Raw genomic sequence first — 17,018 nt, 5'->3', positions numbered from 1 at the left:
TCTTCAGCTCAAGGCTAGCACTCTACCACTTGAGCCACAGCACCACTTCCAGCTTTTTTCTTTTTGCTTATGTGGTGCTGAGGAATCAAACCCAGGGTCTTGAGCATGCAAGGCAAGCGCTCTACCACTGAGCCAACTTCCCAGCCCAGTCCATGAGATTTTTAAACCTCCAATTCAGCACCAAAAAGCCAGAATATAGCCATTGTTCAAGTGGTAAAGCACCAGCCTTTAGCAAAATAGCTAAGAGACAGAGCTCAGGCTCAGAGTTTAAGCCTCAGTGAAAGTAAGATTGTTTGGGCAAGAGGCAGGCATTTTCTTATACCAGCTAGTATTTGACATCAAACTTGTATGACATTGTGAGCTTAGCAGGTTTTCTTCAAATGAAATACAATGTGTGCATCAAACTTGTTTTAAAGAGGCTATTGCTTAAAAATAAGAAAATATTTTCAAGCAAGTTTGGCAAAAGAATTAATGATTATAATACAGTTTCAGGATGTCTATAAAATGAGACAGGTTCATATTAAAATGCATTTTTCTTTATGTAAATTCACAGGATTTAAAGTTGGGTTCCAATAATTTTTCAGCCACTTCTTTAAAATGATATTTATTTTCTGATTTAGCTTTAAGCCATACTAATGTTCTTGTTATCTTAGTTTTGTGTGGTATCTTCTAATGCAATTTTTATTGCATTCCACCTATAACTTTGGGCAAGTTATCAAAACTCTTCTTCAGTTCACTTATTTGAAAACAAAGATAATAAAAGAACCTGCTTGTAATGTTATTGTCAGTCAAGTGAATAAAACAAACACTTAGAGTAATAGTCAACACAAGAAGCTTCAAGGCTCTATTACCAGTATCACAGAAGTTCAATGTTATTTTTTCTTTAAAGCCTATCCAACTTCACAGTCTTCTCACTGAAATTCTACTGTAGCCTATAATCTATAATCTTGAATTAATTTTCTATTCTGAAGTCCTTTCTTCAAGTTAGTTGTAAATTCCTTGAAGAAAGCCTACCTTCCTTTACATTTTAGAAATATGTATATCTCATAAAACTATTTCTGCTACTACTAATCCCAATGTTGATTTTCCTAACATTAGTACCTAGCATTTATTTAGACATTACTTAATCAGGCAACTTATAATCTTATCTGCATCCTCTCTCTCTTATTTTCTTGCTGCATCAACTTCTTTTCATTTTGTTTTACTTAATTTTTTATTACCTTAAATAGTTGTGTAAAGGGGTTTCTATTCAACGTATCTGTTTATTAGTACAATACATCCTGATCATTGTCACCCCTTCCATTGTTCTCCCTCACACCAAAATATTCTAAAATGAATCCTGTTTCACTGAATCACTGTTATCAGTGATATTTGGTAATAGATTTGTTGAGGTTGAGTAACTTACCCAATGTGATACCATTAACCATATCATTATCCTCATACCTATATGGATTATCTGGCCCAGAAGCTCACGTACCACTTCTGAGTCTATTGTTACCTTCCTCAATGCTGCACATCTTCTCATTGTTAAACAATTGTGTCAGTTCTGCACTTATTCTATCTTCCTTCTCTCTTGCCAGTTTTCTCTAACATCACATGCAATTCCTCTAACTCTAGGGAGAGAGGTGATTGGCAGTAACTTGAAGCTGTCCCTGGCATTTCTGCAGAAATGTTTCTCCTTAATTGAAGGAACTTAGATTTAATTCATCTCCAGATAAATGTTCATATACTTCCCATCCTATTTGTGTAACAATTACTTTACTAATGTGAATTTTCTCTAGGTTTTATTTTCCTCATTCTTTTTTTTCTTTTTTCCCCAATCCTGGGTGTGAAGTCTGGGTCTGGGTCTGGTCCCTGAGCTTCCTTCACTCAAGGTGAGCACTCTACCACGTGACTGACAGTACTATTTTCAGCTTTTTAGTAGTTTATTGGAGATCAGTCTCACAGACTTTCCTTCCTGTGCTGGCTTCCAACCATCATCCTCAGATCTCAGACTTTTGAGTAGCTAGGATTACAGGTATGAGCCACCAGTGCATGCCCAGTGTTATATTTTAAAGTCTACATTCATTCAAGGTCATTCAGTGCTTATGTTTGGTAAAGTTGTTATGTTGGTACTATTTGTTATCTAATGAATATTTTAGAAATGATAACACTATGACTGTGCTATTCATCATGTAAAAGACAGTTCATTTTGTATCTAGTTATATTTTCAGTGATTTTCTTATAATAAAATTAGACCTATTTTCACTGTATTTGATGTTGGTATATTTTGGGCAGCGGAAAACAAATTGTTTAAATAGGGATAAAGGTTGTACAAGACTCTATGTCAAAAAACAAACTTTACAATATAGGCGGGGGTGGCAGGGGGAATATAGTTGTAGAGATGGGAGGGAAGGGATGGTAGGGGAAAACAAAGGAAGAGGCAACACGGCTTGATAAGAAATGTACTCATTACTTTGCTCATGTGACTGTTAACCCTCTGTACGGTATTTTCACAATAAAAAACTTATTTAAAAAATTAGACATACAAATAAAGAAATGTGTGCTTAATATGTAAAAAAACACAATTATTTTGGAGATAAAAAATTAAAAGCATTCAGGGAATTTTATCTATCAGAATAACCAAATCTCTCAGTCATGGACTATAAGTAGAAGTATCTACATGTGTGTGGGTAGTATGGATAATTTAGTTCATTACCATGGTGCAGCAAATCATCCATACTCCAAGTAAGACCACTGCAAAAGAAAATCGAAAGGCTGTCTTACAGAATTTTCTATTCCTAAGACCTAGATTTTCTGATCAAATGTGCTGACATGCTTAAGGAGTTCAAAGTTCAATAAAAATATTAATTTTGCTTCTATAAATATAATTGTTCTAAAACTTCAGTAGGACAGATTTTAAATGATTATGCAATGGTAAAAAATAAAACAGAGTTAGGCCTATTTGATGCCTATCTTCATAAATATTTACAGAGGGGTTAAAATTTTGGTTTTCAATTCTGAAAGGAGTTTAATTTGACCTATGACTTAATGCTCCCTGAAATATTTTAGAAGAGTGTTTATCTAGTGAACACTTACATTTATCATGGCAGCCATAACCAACTGATATATACTAACTCTTGTGCATAAAAAAGACAAAAGCTGATGTCACTATAGTGAAATGGTAAGATAACCACCATACAAAGAAGAAAGATTTAATTTGGTTCACAATTTTGGGAGCTTTTGTCCCAAATAAGGTGAACCAATTGCTTTGGAACATGCTAGATATGTTAACTGCCAATAGCAGATCATCATGAGATAGAGAGGATTGCTTACTCACAAATCAGGAAAGAATGAAAAACAGAGGACAAAGGAAAGAAAGGGATCCCAGTACCCATGTCTCCAGTATCCTAAAGACCCCCCCCCCATTTTGTCCCATTCCTCAAGGCTTCCACCAGCTGTTACCCTTAATATCATGGAGAATGAGGTTTTATTTTTATTTAAAATTTTAATACCAATTTAATGTATTGGCTTTATTTCATAGCACGTTAAAAGTTAACCTCTTGTTTCCTTTTTAATTTTTTTAATTTTTAATTTTATTTTATTATAAAGATGCTGTACAGAGGGGTTATAGTTACATAAGTAACATAATGAGTTTGTTTCTTGTAGAGCATTGTGACCTCCTCCTTAATTGTTCTTCCACTATCCCTTCCCACCCCCACGTCCCCAGCTCCTTCTCCCGTGCCCCCCCAACGTTGTGAAGTTCATTTTCAACAGAGTGTTTGTGAGTCTTGTTGTTGCAATGGGTCATCCTGTGTCCTTGTTTCTGCATTTTGTTATTTCCCTTTTCCTCCCCAAATTAGATAAATGAATATACAAGATTCAGGGTACCAAAATCAAATATAGTGACAACACAGTTATACCATAGAGGGGAGAACATACAAAAGAAACAAAAGAAAATCACATACTACATTAAGAACAGCAAAGAAAAAACTCTTGTGTCCATATCTTGGGATGCATTTCGCTTAGCATCATCTTATATGGTCATATGTACATAGCATTTGTACTTTTCTGCTCATTTGATTTCCTAGACATATACTAATTATTGCATTGTAAGTGAAACCACGGGACCTATATGAAATAGAAGAAACAATCCAAAAATTGATATGGAAAAATAAAAGACCCCAATTGCAAAAACAATCCTTGGTAAAAAAAAAAAAAAAAACGGTGAGGGAAGGATAACAATACCAAACTTCAAACTCGACTACAAAGCTATACTAATCAAAATGGCTTGGTATTGGTACAAGAACAGATCAGAGGACCAATGGAATAGAACTGAAGACCCAGAAATGAACCTACAGACTTATAGCAATCTAATCTTTGATTAGGGAAACAAAAACATAGACTAGAAGAAAGATATCCTCTTCAGTAAAAGGTGCTGACAAAAACTGATTAAACAACTTCAGAAAACTAAAGGTACTTCCTTATAGATTACTGTACACCAGAATCAACTCCAAATGGATCAAAGACCTCGAAGTCAAAGCAGATACTCTGAAAACTTTACAAGAAGGAATAGGAGAAACTCTAGTACTCCTCGGCACAGGCCAAAATTTTCTTAGTAAAGACCTAGATACACAACAAATCAAAGAAAGGTTGGAAAAATGGGATTGCATGAAACTGAAGAGCTTCTGAATGGCAAATGACATAGCTAGGAAGATCAATAGAAAGCCCAAGGATTGGGAGAAGATCCTCACTAGCCATACGATGGATTAGGGCCTCATATCTAAAATATACTTAGAACTCAAAAAATTAAATCCCCCAAAACAAATCCTCAAAGAAACAACCACCTCATTGATAAGTAGACTAAAGACTCCAAGAGAGACTTCTCTGAAGAGGAAAAAAGAACGGCTAATAGACACATGAAGAAATGCTCAACTTCTCTCGCCATAAAAGAAATACAAATTAAGCAACATTAAGATTCCACTTCACCCCAGTTAGAATGGCTATAAACAAGAACTCTAATAACAACAGATGCTGGAGGGGATGTGGCCAAAAGGGAACCCTAATGCATTGTTCCACCATTCTGGAAAGCAGTATGGAGGTTCCTCAAAAGACTCCACATAGAGGTTCCCTATGACCTAGCAATCCCACTTTTGGGCATTTGCCCTAATGATCACAAACAAGACCATACTAAAGCTACCAGCACAACTATATTTATTGCAGCAGTATTCACCATAGCTAAGATATGGAACCAACCCAGATGCCCCTCAGTAGATGAATGGATCAAGAAAATGTGGTATATATACACAATGGAATTCTAGGCCTCCATCAGAAAGAAAGACATCACCCCATTTGTTAGGAAATGGGAAGACTTGGAACAAAATCATATCATGTGAAATGAGCCCAGAGAACAAGCTTTAACATCAGTCACTGGGGAATATTTAATATTTTAATCACAGCAATTAACCAACAACCCACAACTACTTCCGGAATCTTAGTGACATGAATTTGGATCCTGCCTAGTCACTTACCAAATATGAGATTGTTGGTTGACTTATGCAAATTCACTCTTTCTTCCTAGACAAAGACTGAGTCATGTCTTTCATGTCTTAAACATTGTCTCTGAATGCCTAATATATTGGGATGATTTTGAGAAACTAATCTGAACCCAAAACAGGAGATGAAGGAAAATATCAGAATTAAATTAAATTAAATTAAAAAGAAAGTAATTTCTTTTGATGTATATTATAAACATATCTTATATAAAAATTACATTTTTAAAACTTTTTATTCTGGCTTGAAATACAAGGTAATAATCCTAAATTCTCGATTGTGTTTATGTACACTCAGTCTACCCTGAGTCTTTATGCTTTTCCTTAGGAACTGAAGTATCTTGGCCCTTGTCCAATTCGCTAGATGTGCTATTAAAACAAGCTCATTAATTTAGGAGTTTCCTTCAGGTGCAGGTTTGCCTAATGCCACTAGCCTCTCTCCTGCAATAATACCAGAATCCAGGTAGGAAATTTAGCAGTCATGCAGTCATTAGGAACAGGCTCCATACTGACTAAAAGTGATTTTCCTAATTATATTTTTGCCCTTCTCATTATACTTGAGCCTTAAATTATAACTGACTCTTCCTTGAGTTCACAACAGGCTTCATGCAGATCTTTAACTATAAGGAAGAAAGCAGATGTTAAGCCTCTCCCTACTCTAATGTATGAAAGCTCATGATTAGTACAGACAATATACATTCACTGAAATATCTCTTTGCCTCACATTTTTTGTAGCTGTCTACTGTTTTTTTTGGAAACCATATTTCTTCTGGAAAATTAGTGTTCATCTTGCTACTTATTATCTCACCTGACAAACATGAAATGTAGTATGACAGCTATGAACTCCATCAATTTAGATGAAAATATGCCTATCTCTATTTTATATTTCTAATTGCTTAAGAATCTACTGGCGTTAGTTACAGAAGTCCTGTCTCTATTTAGCTTCCCACATATACCTTTTTTTTTTAATGAATGTGGGATTTTAAAGTTTGGAAGTATGGCTTAAGAAGTCCATTGGTTCAAACTGAAACTAGATCCCTATCTCTAACTAAATTTGTAGTATCTATTAAAAATGGGTCAAAGATCTTAACATAAAACCAGAAATATTTCCTACAACAGTAAAGAATAGGAGAAACATTATTACTTATTGGCACAGAGCAGGAACTTCCTGAATAGAACTCCAGGTGCTCACCAAATAGGGACACAGATTGACAAATAGGATTATACCATGCCAAAACGTCTTCACAGAAATGAATGTAGCTACTAAGGTGAAAAGAGAACTTTCAGAATTGAAGAAAATCTTTGCTTGCTCTCTATCTGAAAATGGATTAATAATTTTAATATACAGGGAGCTCAAAAACCTAAATTCTTAAAATCTCAATAACTCAATTACTAAATAGGTGAATGACCTGAGCAACCGCTTGAAAGAAGTAAAAATTCCCAATAAATAAAAAAAAGTATTCAATGTCCCTGGCCATAAAAGAAAGGCAGGTCAAAATGATATTGAGATTCTGTATCACTACAGTCAGAATGCCCATCATCAACATAAACAATAACAACTGCTAGTGAAGATGGGGAAAATGTGACCTTTATATACTGTTGATACAAATATAATCTAGCATGACTACTATGGAGCTCAGTATGGCACTTCTTCTAAAAACTAAAAATAGAACTATCCTATGATCCAGCAATACCACTCATAGCCTTATAGCATATAGCTGAAGGAATGTAAGTCAGGAGACTACCACTGAAGCAATAAGCACAGCTCTACTTCCACACTTTTGGTGGCTAATTAGAGATAAGAGTCCCACAGACTTTCCTGCCAGGCTGGCTTTGAATCATAATCATTAGGTTTCAGCCTCAGTAGTGAGGATTACAGACATGAGACACTAGTATGCAACTGTAAGTCTGGAGGATTACAAACAGGAGCCCCTGATATCCAGCATAATTCTGGATCTGACAGAGGCTCTTACATCTTCACATTCATTGCAGCACTCCTCACATTAGGCAAGTTTTAGAAACAGCCAGGGTGCCCAACAACTGATAAAGATCAAGAAAATGTCCTATTTATGCACAATGGGTATTGTTTACCCATGAAGAAATACTTAATGATGTTATTTGCAGAAAAAAATGAATGGTGTGGAAAACATATTATTAAACAAAATAAGCCAGGGTCAGAAGGGCAAAGGTCACATTTTTTCCTCATATGTGGTTGCTGGCCCTCAGATATATCTATTTAAACACATACTAGATAATCATGATAACGTGTTTAGTAAGACACCATGTTGAAATCCATTTGAACAACCAAGTTGTACTGGAACAAATATGAATATTCGGAAGTTGAAACACGTAGGCTGGAAGAAAGATACTAGTAGGAGGGAAGTTGAGGACTAGAAAGAGCAGAGAGTAAACATGTTCATAAATACTTCATGAACATGTATGAAAGGAGAGCAGGGAATCCTGATAAACTGGTTAGGAAAAAGAAGAGAGGGCGAATGATGGAGAGAGTGACTACAATCAAGACAAGTACTCAATAACTATGTGTATATGTTGAAATGAACTCCAAGAAATGGAAACGAGATTTTTTTAATTGTACTATGTTTTTGGGGGGGGTCCGGTCATGGGGCCTGAACTCTGGGCCTGGGCGTTGTCCCTCAGCTCTTCAGCTCAAGCCTAGCGCTCTACCACTTGAGCCACAGTGCCACTTCCGGCTTTTTTCTTTTTCTGCTTATGTGGTGCTGAGGAATCAAACCCAGGGCCTCATGCATGCAAGGCAAGCGCTCTACCACTGAGCCACCTTCCCAGCCCTTAATTGTACTATTTGTGGGGTTTTCCCTTCCTTTTTTTCTTTTGTTTATTTCCTTCTGTCACTTTTTAAAAAAAATTCTGTACCCTCTGTCTTGTATATAAGTATATCTGATTTGAGGAGAGGAAGGGAAAGTGCCGAAATAATCAGACAAACGGGTGAACCAGTTCATTGGGATTCACTAGACATTATATTGGAAATAAACTATACATCTTGGGGGGCAGAGGAGAGATGGGAAGAGAAAAAGTAGCAGAGAACAAAAATGTGGGTGAAACTGTTCAAAAGGAAACATATTCATTACTTGAGTCATGTCACTAACCCCTCTGTACATCACCTTTACAATAATATTTTTAAAAGACTCATTTATATGAAAATGGATATCAAATAAATCCTTGTACAACTAATTGATGCTAATTAAAAGTTATTAATTAATTAATTTGAAAAAATCAATACCACAGAAACAAGTGTTTAAGAATGTGAGAAAGTATACTACTTATATTTTTACTTGTGAATATACAATGTGATTGCAAATGCTTAGAATTGTCTTGCACCTTAAGCATTTTTACATTCTTGATGTTTTGGGTTTGAGGGCTCAAGAGTTTCCAAAATTTGGGTTTAGCACCTTAAGTCTTTTCAGTTATATACTCCTGTTCACTTTTCTCCACGTACAATATAAAGCTAAGATGGAGCTCATAGGAATTTCTAGGCTCAGCCCTATGACATGGAAATTATGCCACTCTAATGAACTGTTAAGATAGACATTAGACTGAACCACTAGTTTAGACTTTTCCCCATTTATGAGATTTATTTTAAATGTCCTGATCAAGGAATGCTCATTAACTACAACATATTCCTAACTTTAAAACTGAGAAATCAATATTAGGTAATTGATTCAACTTCACTAAATTGGTATTCGACAAGTTTCATGCAGTGGTGACAGCATTTGAGTCAAAATAAATACAGTAATGCATTTGACATGCATTGTTATGTGCTTGGTAAATATTGTAACAAACTATATGAATTTAACATAGGAGATAATAATAAAAATTAAGGTTTCAAAATATAAAAATTCCTCAATTTTAGTAATCAGGTATGCCACAATGTCATAACTGATAGCAGAATATTAATAGCTGGTGTCTGTAGTCCTTGCAATGCTGAAAGCTGAGATCTGAGAATTGAACTTCAAAATAAGCCCTGCTAGGAAAGTTGTCTAAGACTCTTATCTCCAAACAACCATCAAAACAGCCAGAAGAGAAAAGAGTAGAGTACCAACCATGAGTGAAAAAAACAAAACAAGACAAAACAAAAAACAACAAGAAAAACAAAAAGCAATCTAGAGAGCATGGGATGCTGAGTTCAAAACCCATTACTGGGGGTAAAAAAGAAAACAAAAAACAAAAAAATAACAAAAAGCAAAACAACTAGTAGGAAATGAATTACTGGGTTACTGGTTTTGTTCCTGATACTTAACTACAAATATGTCATTACAGCTGCTAAGTAGAATTATTGTACTTTTCTGAATGTTTTACCTGTGTGTGCGCACGTGTGTGTGTGTACATGCGACTACTGGAACTTGAACTCAGGGTTTGGGCACTGTCTTTGAACGTTTCCCCTCAAGGCTAACTAGCATTCTATCAATTGAGCAGGAGCTCCAAGGGCTAGCTTTTTGTTAGTTAATTGTAGATGAAAGTCTTACGGATTTTCCTGCATGGGCTTGCTTCCAACCACAATCCTCAGATCACAGCTCCTGAATAGAGAGAAGGGATGTGTAGGTCACTGGTGCTTAGTTTTACAATTTTATTTTCTGGGGATGGTTCTTTGATCATTATGATCTTTCTCATTTATACTGTGCATTTTCTTCCAAAGCAAACCTTGGTCCAGTTATTTTTCATAGTAAACCCTAAGGCTGATTCCTATTGGGAGCTACAATGGATCTTGGTTCTTGTTGGGTGGGTCAGTCAGTTTCCCTCCATACCATCCTGCGGCAATAGCAGGGCTCACTAAGAGTGCTGCTCCCATGGGAGAATTGTGCATTCATTTTGAACTTGCCTTGAATAAAGAGCAGAAAAACAGGTTGGGCCACACTTTCAGAGCACCACACACCAAACCTCATCCTTAATAAAAACTTGGCAAAAAAAATTTCCAATTTTTGCTTGAGGCTAAGTAGACAAGCAGTTGGCCTGGAAATGGAAACTGCTACAAACCTTATCAAATTAGGGTTTTGTGTACCTGGTTTTGCATTCTTCATCATTCTCAATATAACATCAGCAATAAAAATACAAGCTTAACTAGGTACCAATGGTCCACACCTTGACTCCTAGCTACTCAAAAGTCAGTTGGGCAGGAAAGTCTATGAGACTCTTATCACCAATTCCCACCCAAAATCTAGAAGTAAAAATGCTCATGTGGTAGAGCACCAGTCTTGAGTGGAAAGGCTAAGGGATAGTGCCTAGGCCCTGAGTTCAAGCCCCAGAACAAGTATTAATTAATTAAATATGAGCTTATTCTGTACTGAATTTTTTCACAAATATCCTAAAATATAGGAAAGTGTTTAGGTGTTTTTCTCAGGATTTTCTTACTAGTTGTCTTTCATAAGCAGAGAACCAACAGCAAAAACAATATATAAATTCAGTAAATAGGAATGAAAATCTTTTGTTTCTTATGTTCCTCTAGGAGAGAAAGAACATTGGTCTATTTTTTTCTATCTCAGTTGACATTTATTTATATTCATACTTAAGAATACATTACGTTTCCTGAATTTTTACTTTGTAAAAAATAACATATGTTCACTTTTAAAAGTTTGCTAACTTAGTACACTTTCTCAGAGTGATGAATTTTCAGTTGGGGGAAATTAATTATATATTTTTAAAAAGATTAGGAAGTGAATTGATGACTAAAATGTTACCAGTTGGTTCATTTAACAAACATTTAAAGCTGTTGTGATTTATTTCTATAGTCTGTACTTGAGGTTATTATTTCTATAGTCTATATTTGAGATTATTAGTAAAGATTTGAGAAATAGTAAAAGTATTCCTCAATGACACCAATAGAAATAGGACTTTAAAACTATCTATCTTTTACAACACTATTATAGATTACGTTCATTTCCTTTAACCTTGGATTTTCCTATTTTCTTCCTTAAAAATTTATGGATTCTTCTTTCCATAAGAAGCCATTTGATGAGCCTATTTTCTAGCTTAACTGTGTTTTCTTTGCATTGGGAATGGAATCATTATTATTCTCATCACTAAGAGCTAGCTCATTATTTGATAAGAACAAATACTCTTCTCACTGGAGTTTTCAGTGGTTGATTTTTTTAAAAATTTATGTTCTCAGGAGGCAAATCCTCTTCACTTTTTAAAAATGAAAATTCATTCTTTCCTGTAAGAGAATTAACATTCATCTCATTAATCTACTTTGATTACTTGCACTTCTGCAAACTGATATTATTTGTCTGTATTTTAAAAATTATTTCAGTTGGTTCATATCCTAAAGGTCTCTGACATTTTTAATATTTCATATAGATGCAGAACACAAGTATAATACCAAATGAGTTGATAAGTAAATAGCCTTCAGCGCTAAGAACTTGAAAAGGATAAAGATTTCATTGGTTTTATCTCTGTGTTTAAATGAACCAAAACCATGCTAAAGACACATTTACTAAGCATTCTCCATTTACCACAGTGTAACAATTTGTAAAACACATAATAGATTTTAGTAATGTCATACTTTCTTTAACTGAAAGCAAAGGGACATCAAGATAGAAAAGGTTAATGGCAAAGACACAAAAAATATATGTACATATAACATACCAGTTAGGAAAAAGTTCAAATAGAAAAATTGGTGCATCAGACCACCTATAGTATAAGTGCGCATCCTCATAACCATCTGAAAGAGTCCACAACTCTTAAGAGAGGTGATGATGTTATCATGATAAAGTGATGGCTGCACTTGCTGATCCAATGATACTCTGGAAAAATCAGAGGTAGATTTTGGACTATGGGAAGATAAGGAAGCATGTCTGTTTGTTCATTTATATATTTTTATTTTTTAAATTTATTTTTACCAGTCCTTAGGCTTGAACTCAGGGCTTGGGGACTGTCCCTCATCTGCTTTTAGCTCAAGGCTCTATCAGTTGAGCCATAGTGCCACTTCTGGCTTTTTCTGTTTATGTGGTGTGGTACTGAGGAAAGGAACCCAGGGCTTCATGCTTGTTAGGCAGCCCTTTGTTTATTTTACTGCTGGTGCTGGCGCTTGAATTCAAGGACTTGAGCTCTTGCATGCTTTTTCATCCAAGGCTGGCATTCTACCACTTGAACCTCACCTCTGTTTCTGGGTTTTTGGTAGTTAATTGGTGATAAAAATCAGACAAACTTTCCTGTGTGGGTTGGCTTCAAATCAGATCCACAGATCTCTGACTCCTAATTAGCTAGGCATGAGCCACAGTCTAGGCAGGGGTAGTTTTACATGTTCCTATGATTAAAAACCAAAATGAAAGCATACAGGGTCAATTTGTTAAGCTAACAAATTGAAGTCTTGCTTATGTAAGCCCAAGAAGAGAAAAAAAAAGTTGGACGGACAAACACAGAGCCTCTTCTAATTAGTCAGTGAAAATAATTCATTAAAAAAGAATTTTTAAATGTAGAAGGTAAGCAGAATTTTTTACAGAACACCTAAAAGTTTATGGAATAGGTTAATAGATCAATAGATCAGTTAACCAAAACATAATTCCTTTAAAAAGTTTTTTACAGAAATAAGACAGGAAAAATAGTAGAATAAAATATGCAGACATATGTACTACTATGCAGACATATGTAGAGAAAATTTTTGTTATGCTGGATGGATTTTAGATTGAAGAAAATTAACATGAAATACCATGTTGTATCACAGTTATTGATGGACATTAAGACAATACTTTCTGCTCCCAGTCAGGAGTAGTACTTGCAGTTATTTGTTTATAATTTGTCAATGATCAAATTAACCTGCAATCTTCTACTTACCTTTAATTTTTAAGATTTCATCTGGAATATAGAAATGAAAATAACAAAATCCCTTTTGAAATGCTTAGACCTAACATGGATAAGCATAGAAGTGTTCATATTATATAACAATATTAAACTCTAAATAGGATTACACATTAGAATGTAAGAATAATCTATATGTTGCAAATACATTAGTGTCTAAGCAGAAATCAGTACTAAACACCTGAGAATAAAACAAAGAAATTAGTAGCTTAAGTTAACTATAAGTCAGATTGGTGTCAAGGTAAGTATAAGGACTATTATATTAAACTCAAGTCAAAATTCTAGAGGAATATTAGACTTAACAAAGTGAATAATAGTTTTTTAAACATATCTTTGTCTTTTCATGTTTTCTTAATGAAAAATTGTATTGTTTATTTGCATAAAGTCTGTATATAATTCATCTACATATTATTAAAAAGATTTTCATAAGTTATGTTTTTGGTATCTCCAACAATCTCATGATTAAACAAGGCAATCTTGGATGTCTGCATTTATCAGGAAGTTGGGATGGATATTAGGTAATTAATCAAAATACTCTCATAGTCATCAACATCAATCATGGTATTTTAAAAAATTTATTGTAAAGTTAATGAACAGGGGGTTGCAGTTATATAAGTAAGGTAATGTATAAATTTGTTGTTAATTCCTACATTAGTGCAGGAGATCCTCAGACATTCTCTCCAATGTGCTCGTCTGCTCCCACTTGGGAAATCCTGGTGTCAGATTAAATAGCCTCATGAGTCACCTTGGGTCTTCAGTGGATAAGTGACTGTGTTGGTTTGTGTTTTGACAATGTGTGCATGCAGAGATGCTAGTCATTTAAGATGTTACATGTAACTAAACTATCCAAGGTAAAACTTGGCCTCAGAGTAAAAGAGACTGAGGCAGAAGGAAATGTGGAATGGGCAATATGGAAGCAAGAAATGGCACCTTGAAAATACAGAGATTTGTCTCTTGAGGCATGAAAAGCATCTGTGGAATGAACTCTCTTGGGTAAGGACAGAGAATTTTGGCTCTCAAGTTTGATAAAAATAGAAATATGTAGTGATGATGTTTGCATTTACTCTTTTTTACTGCTTCATTCCCCCTTATTAATGATTCTATTATCATTTTTAATGCTTGTTTCTGGGCTTGAACTTAGAATCTTGCACTCTACCTTAGCTTTTACCTTCAAAGCTGGTGTTCTACCACGTGAGCCATATCTCCACTTCATTGCTCTGCTTTCTTGCTCAACAACTGTTGTTCTATCATTTGACCCATGCTATCATGTGGGCTAACTGTAGATGGTAATTGCACAGTTTTCTACTCAGATTGCCTTTAGACTGTTATCCTTTAGGACACAGCATAATCTTCAATAGGTAAGATTATAGCCACTGGTACTCAGCTTTATAATCATTTTTAATGTTCCAGAGTGGGTTATGCTATATAATTTTTCTCCAGTACAAGATAAAATACAGAGAGATATAATTAAAAGGTCTTAATTAAAATCATATGCATGATCTAAAAATCCATGTCTACAGCATCACCCATGTTCAAATGTCATTTTACATTTTTAACTTTCCTGTCCTGAGGCTCGAGCTCTGGGGTTGGCTCTGTCCCTGAGCTTCTTTTGCTCAAGGTTAGCACCCTATCACATCAGCCACAGTTCCACTTCATGCTTTTTCTGAGTAGTATGTTGGAGATAACACTCCCATAAACTTTCTTGTCAGGGTTGGCTTCAAACTACAGTTCTTAGACCTCAGTGTCTCGAATAGATAGGATTATAGGCATGAGCCAGTGGCACCTCGCTCATTTTACATTTTCTGAACATGGTTAAAGTGAATTCCATTATAACTCCTGTGTTAAACATGGTGCATTCTTTGATTGAAATGTCTTCACATGTTTCATCTGAACTATGGACCTGCTGAGCATTCCTTTGACAATCCTTGTCCTGTATATTAACAAAGTTAAATACTAGCCCCCTTAAAATAAAATAATTAGAAATTAACTTAACCAAACAAGTGAAGGACCTCTATGATGAAAACTATAAAAACCTGAAAAAGGAAATTAAAGCAGAACTAAGAAAGTGGAAAAACCTCCCATGCTCCTGGATTGGGAGGATTAACATCGTGAAAATGTCAATACTGTCAAAGGTTATCTACAAATTCAATGCAATACCCATCAATATTCAAGTCTTCAATGAAATAGAAGAGGCAATCCAAACATTCATATGGAACAATAAAAGACCCTGAAAGTAAAAACAATCCTTAGCAGAAAGAACAATGTAGTAATATCAATTCCAAACTTCAAACTCTAATACAAAGCCATAGTAATCAAAACAGCTTGGTAATGGCTCAATATCAGATTTGAAATCTCTTTTTAAAATATTTTTTATTGTAAAAATAGTGTACAGAGCGGTGAGAGTTACATGAGTAAGGTAATGAGTATATTTTTTATAGAGCATTGTTACCACCTCCATTGTTTTTCCCCTACAATCCCTTCCCTCCCCACCTCCCCAACTTCCCCCCCAAGTTGTAAAGTTTGTTTTCAATATAGTGTCTTATACATCTCATTGTTACAATGGGTCAACCTGTATCCCTATTTAAGCATTTTGTTTTTTTCCCTTCCTCTCTCCAAATTAGAAAAGTGTATATCCAAGATGCAGGGCACCAGAATCAAATACTGTGAAGACAGGGGTTGTAGTATGGGGGAAGAACATGCAAAAGAAACAAAAAAATCACACAGTACATTATAAGTATGTTAAAAAGAATAGCAAGAAAGAAAAAAAACACTTGTGTCCCTGTCTTGGAGTTCATTTTGCTTAGCATAATCTTATATAGTCATATGATATATGATATATGGTCCTATGTACATAGCTTTTGAACTTTTCTGCTTATCCTAGACATATACTAGTTATTGCAAATAAGGGAAACAATGGCACTTATGTTTCTTTGGGAGAAGATCTTCAGTAGCCATACAACAGACAAGGGTCTCATATCTAAAATACACTCAGAACTCAAAATATTAAATCCTCCAGCAACAAATCTTCAAAGAAACAACTGCCCAGTAAATAAGTGGACTAAAGACTTACAGAGAACTTCTCTGAAGAGGAAGTAAGAATGGCCAATAGACACATGAAGAAATGATCAACTTCTCTAGCCATAAAAGAAATGCATATCAAACCACATTGAGATACCACCTCACCCCAGTTAGAATGGCTATAATCAAGAACCCTAATAACAACAGATGCTGGAGGGGATGTGGCCAAAAGGGAACCCTACTGCATTGTTGATGGGAGTGTAAACTTGTTCAACCACTTTGGAAAGCAGTATGGAGGTTCCTCAAAAGACTCCACATAGAGCTTCCCTATGACCCACAATCCCATTTTTGGGCATTTACCCCAATGATCACAAAAAAGACCATACTAAAGCTACCAGCACAACTATGTTTATTGCAATATTATTTACCATAGCTAAGATATGGAACCAACCCAGATGCCCCTCAGTAGATGAATGGATCAAGAAAATGTGGTATGTATAAACAATGGAATTCTTTTTTTTTATTGTGAAAATACTGTACAGAGGGATTACAATTACATGGGCAAGATAGTGAGTACATTTCTATCAAGCATTGTAGCCTCCTCCTTTGTTTACCCTTCCCATCCCTTCCCATCCTCCC

The sequence above is a fragment of the Dipodomys ordii genome, unplaced genomic scaffold, assembly GCF_000151885.1.
Source record: "Dipodomys ordii isolate 6190 unplaced genomic scaffold, Dord_2.0 Scaffold30, whole genome shotgun sequence".
NCBI lineage: Eukaryota > Metazoa > Chordata > Mammalia > Rodentia > Heteromyidae > Dipodomys > Dipodomys ordii.
Note: the sequence above shows the minus strand (reverse complement) of the source record.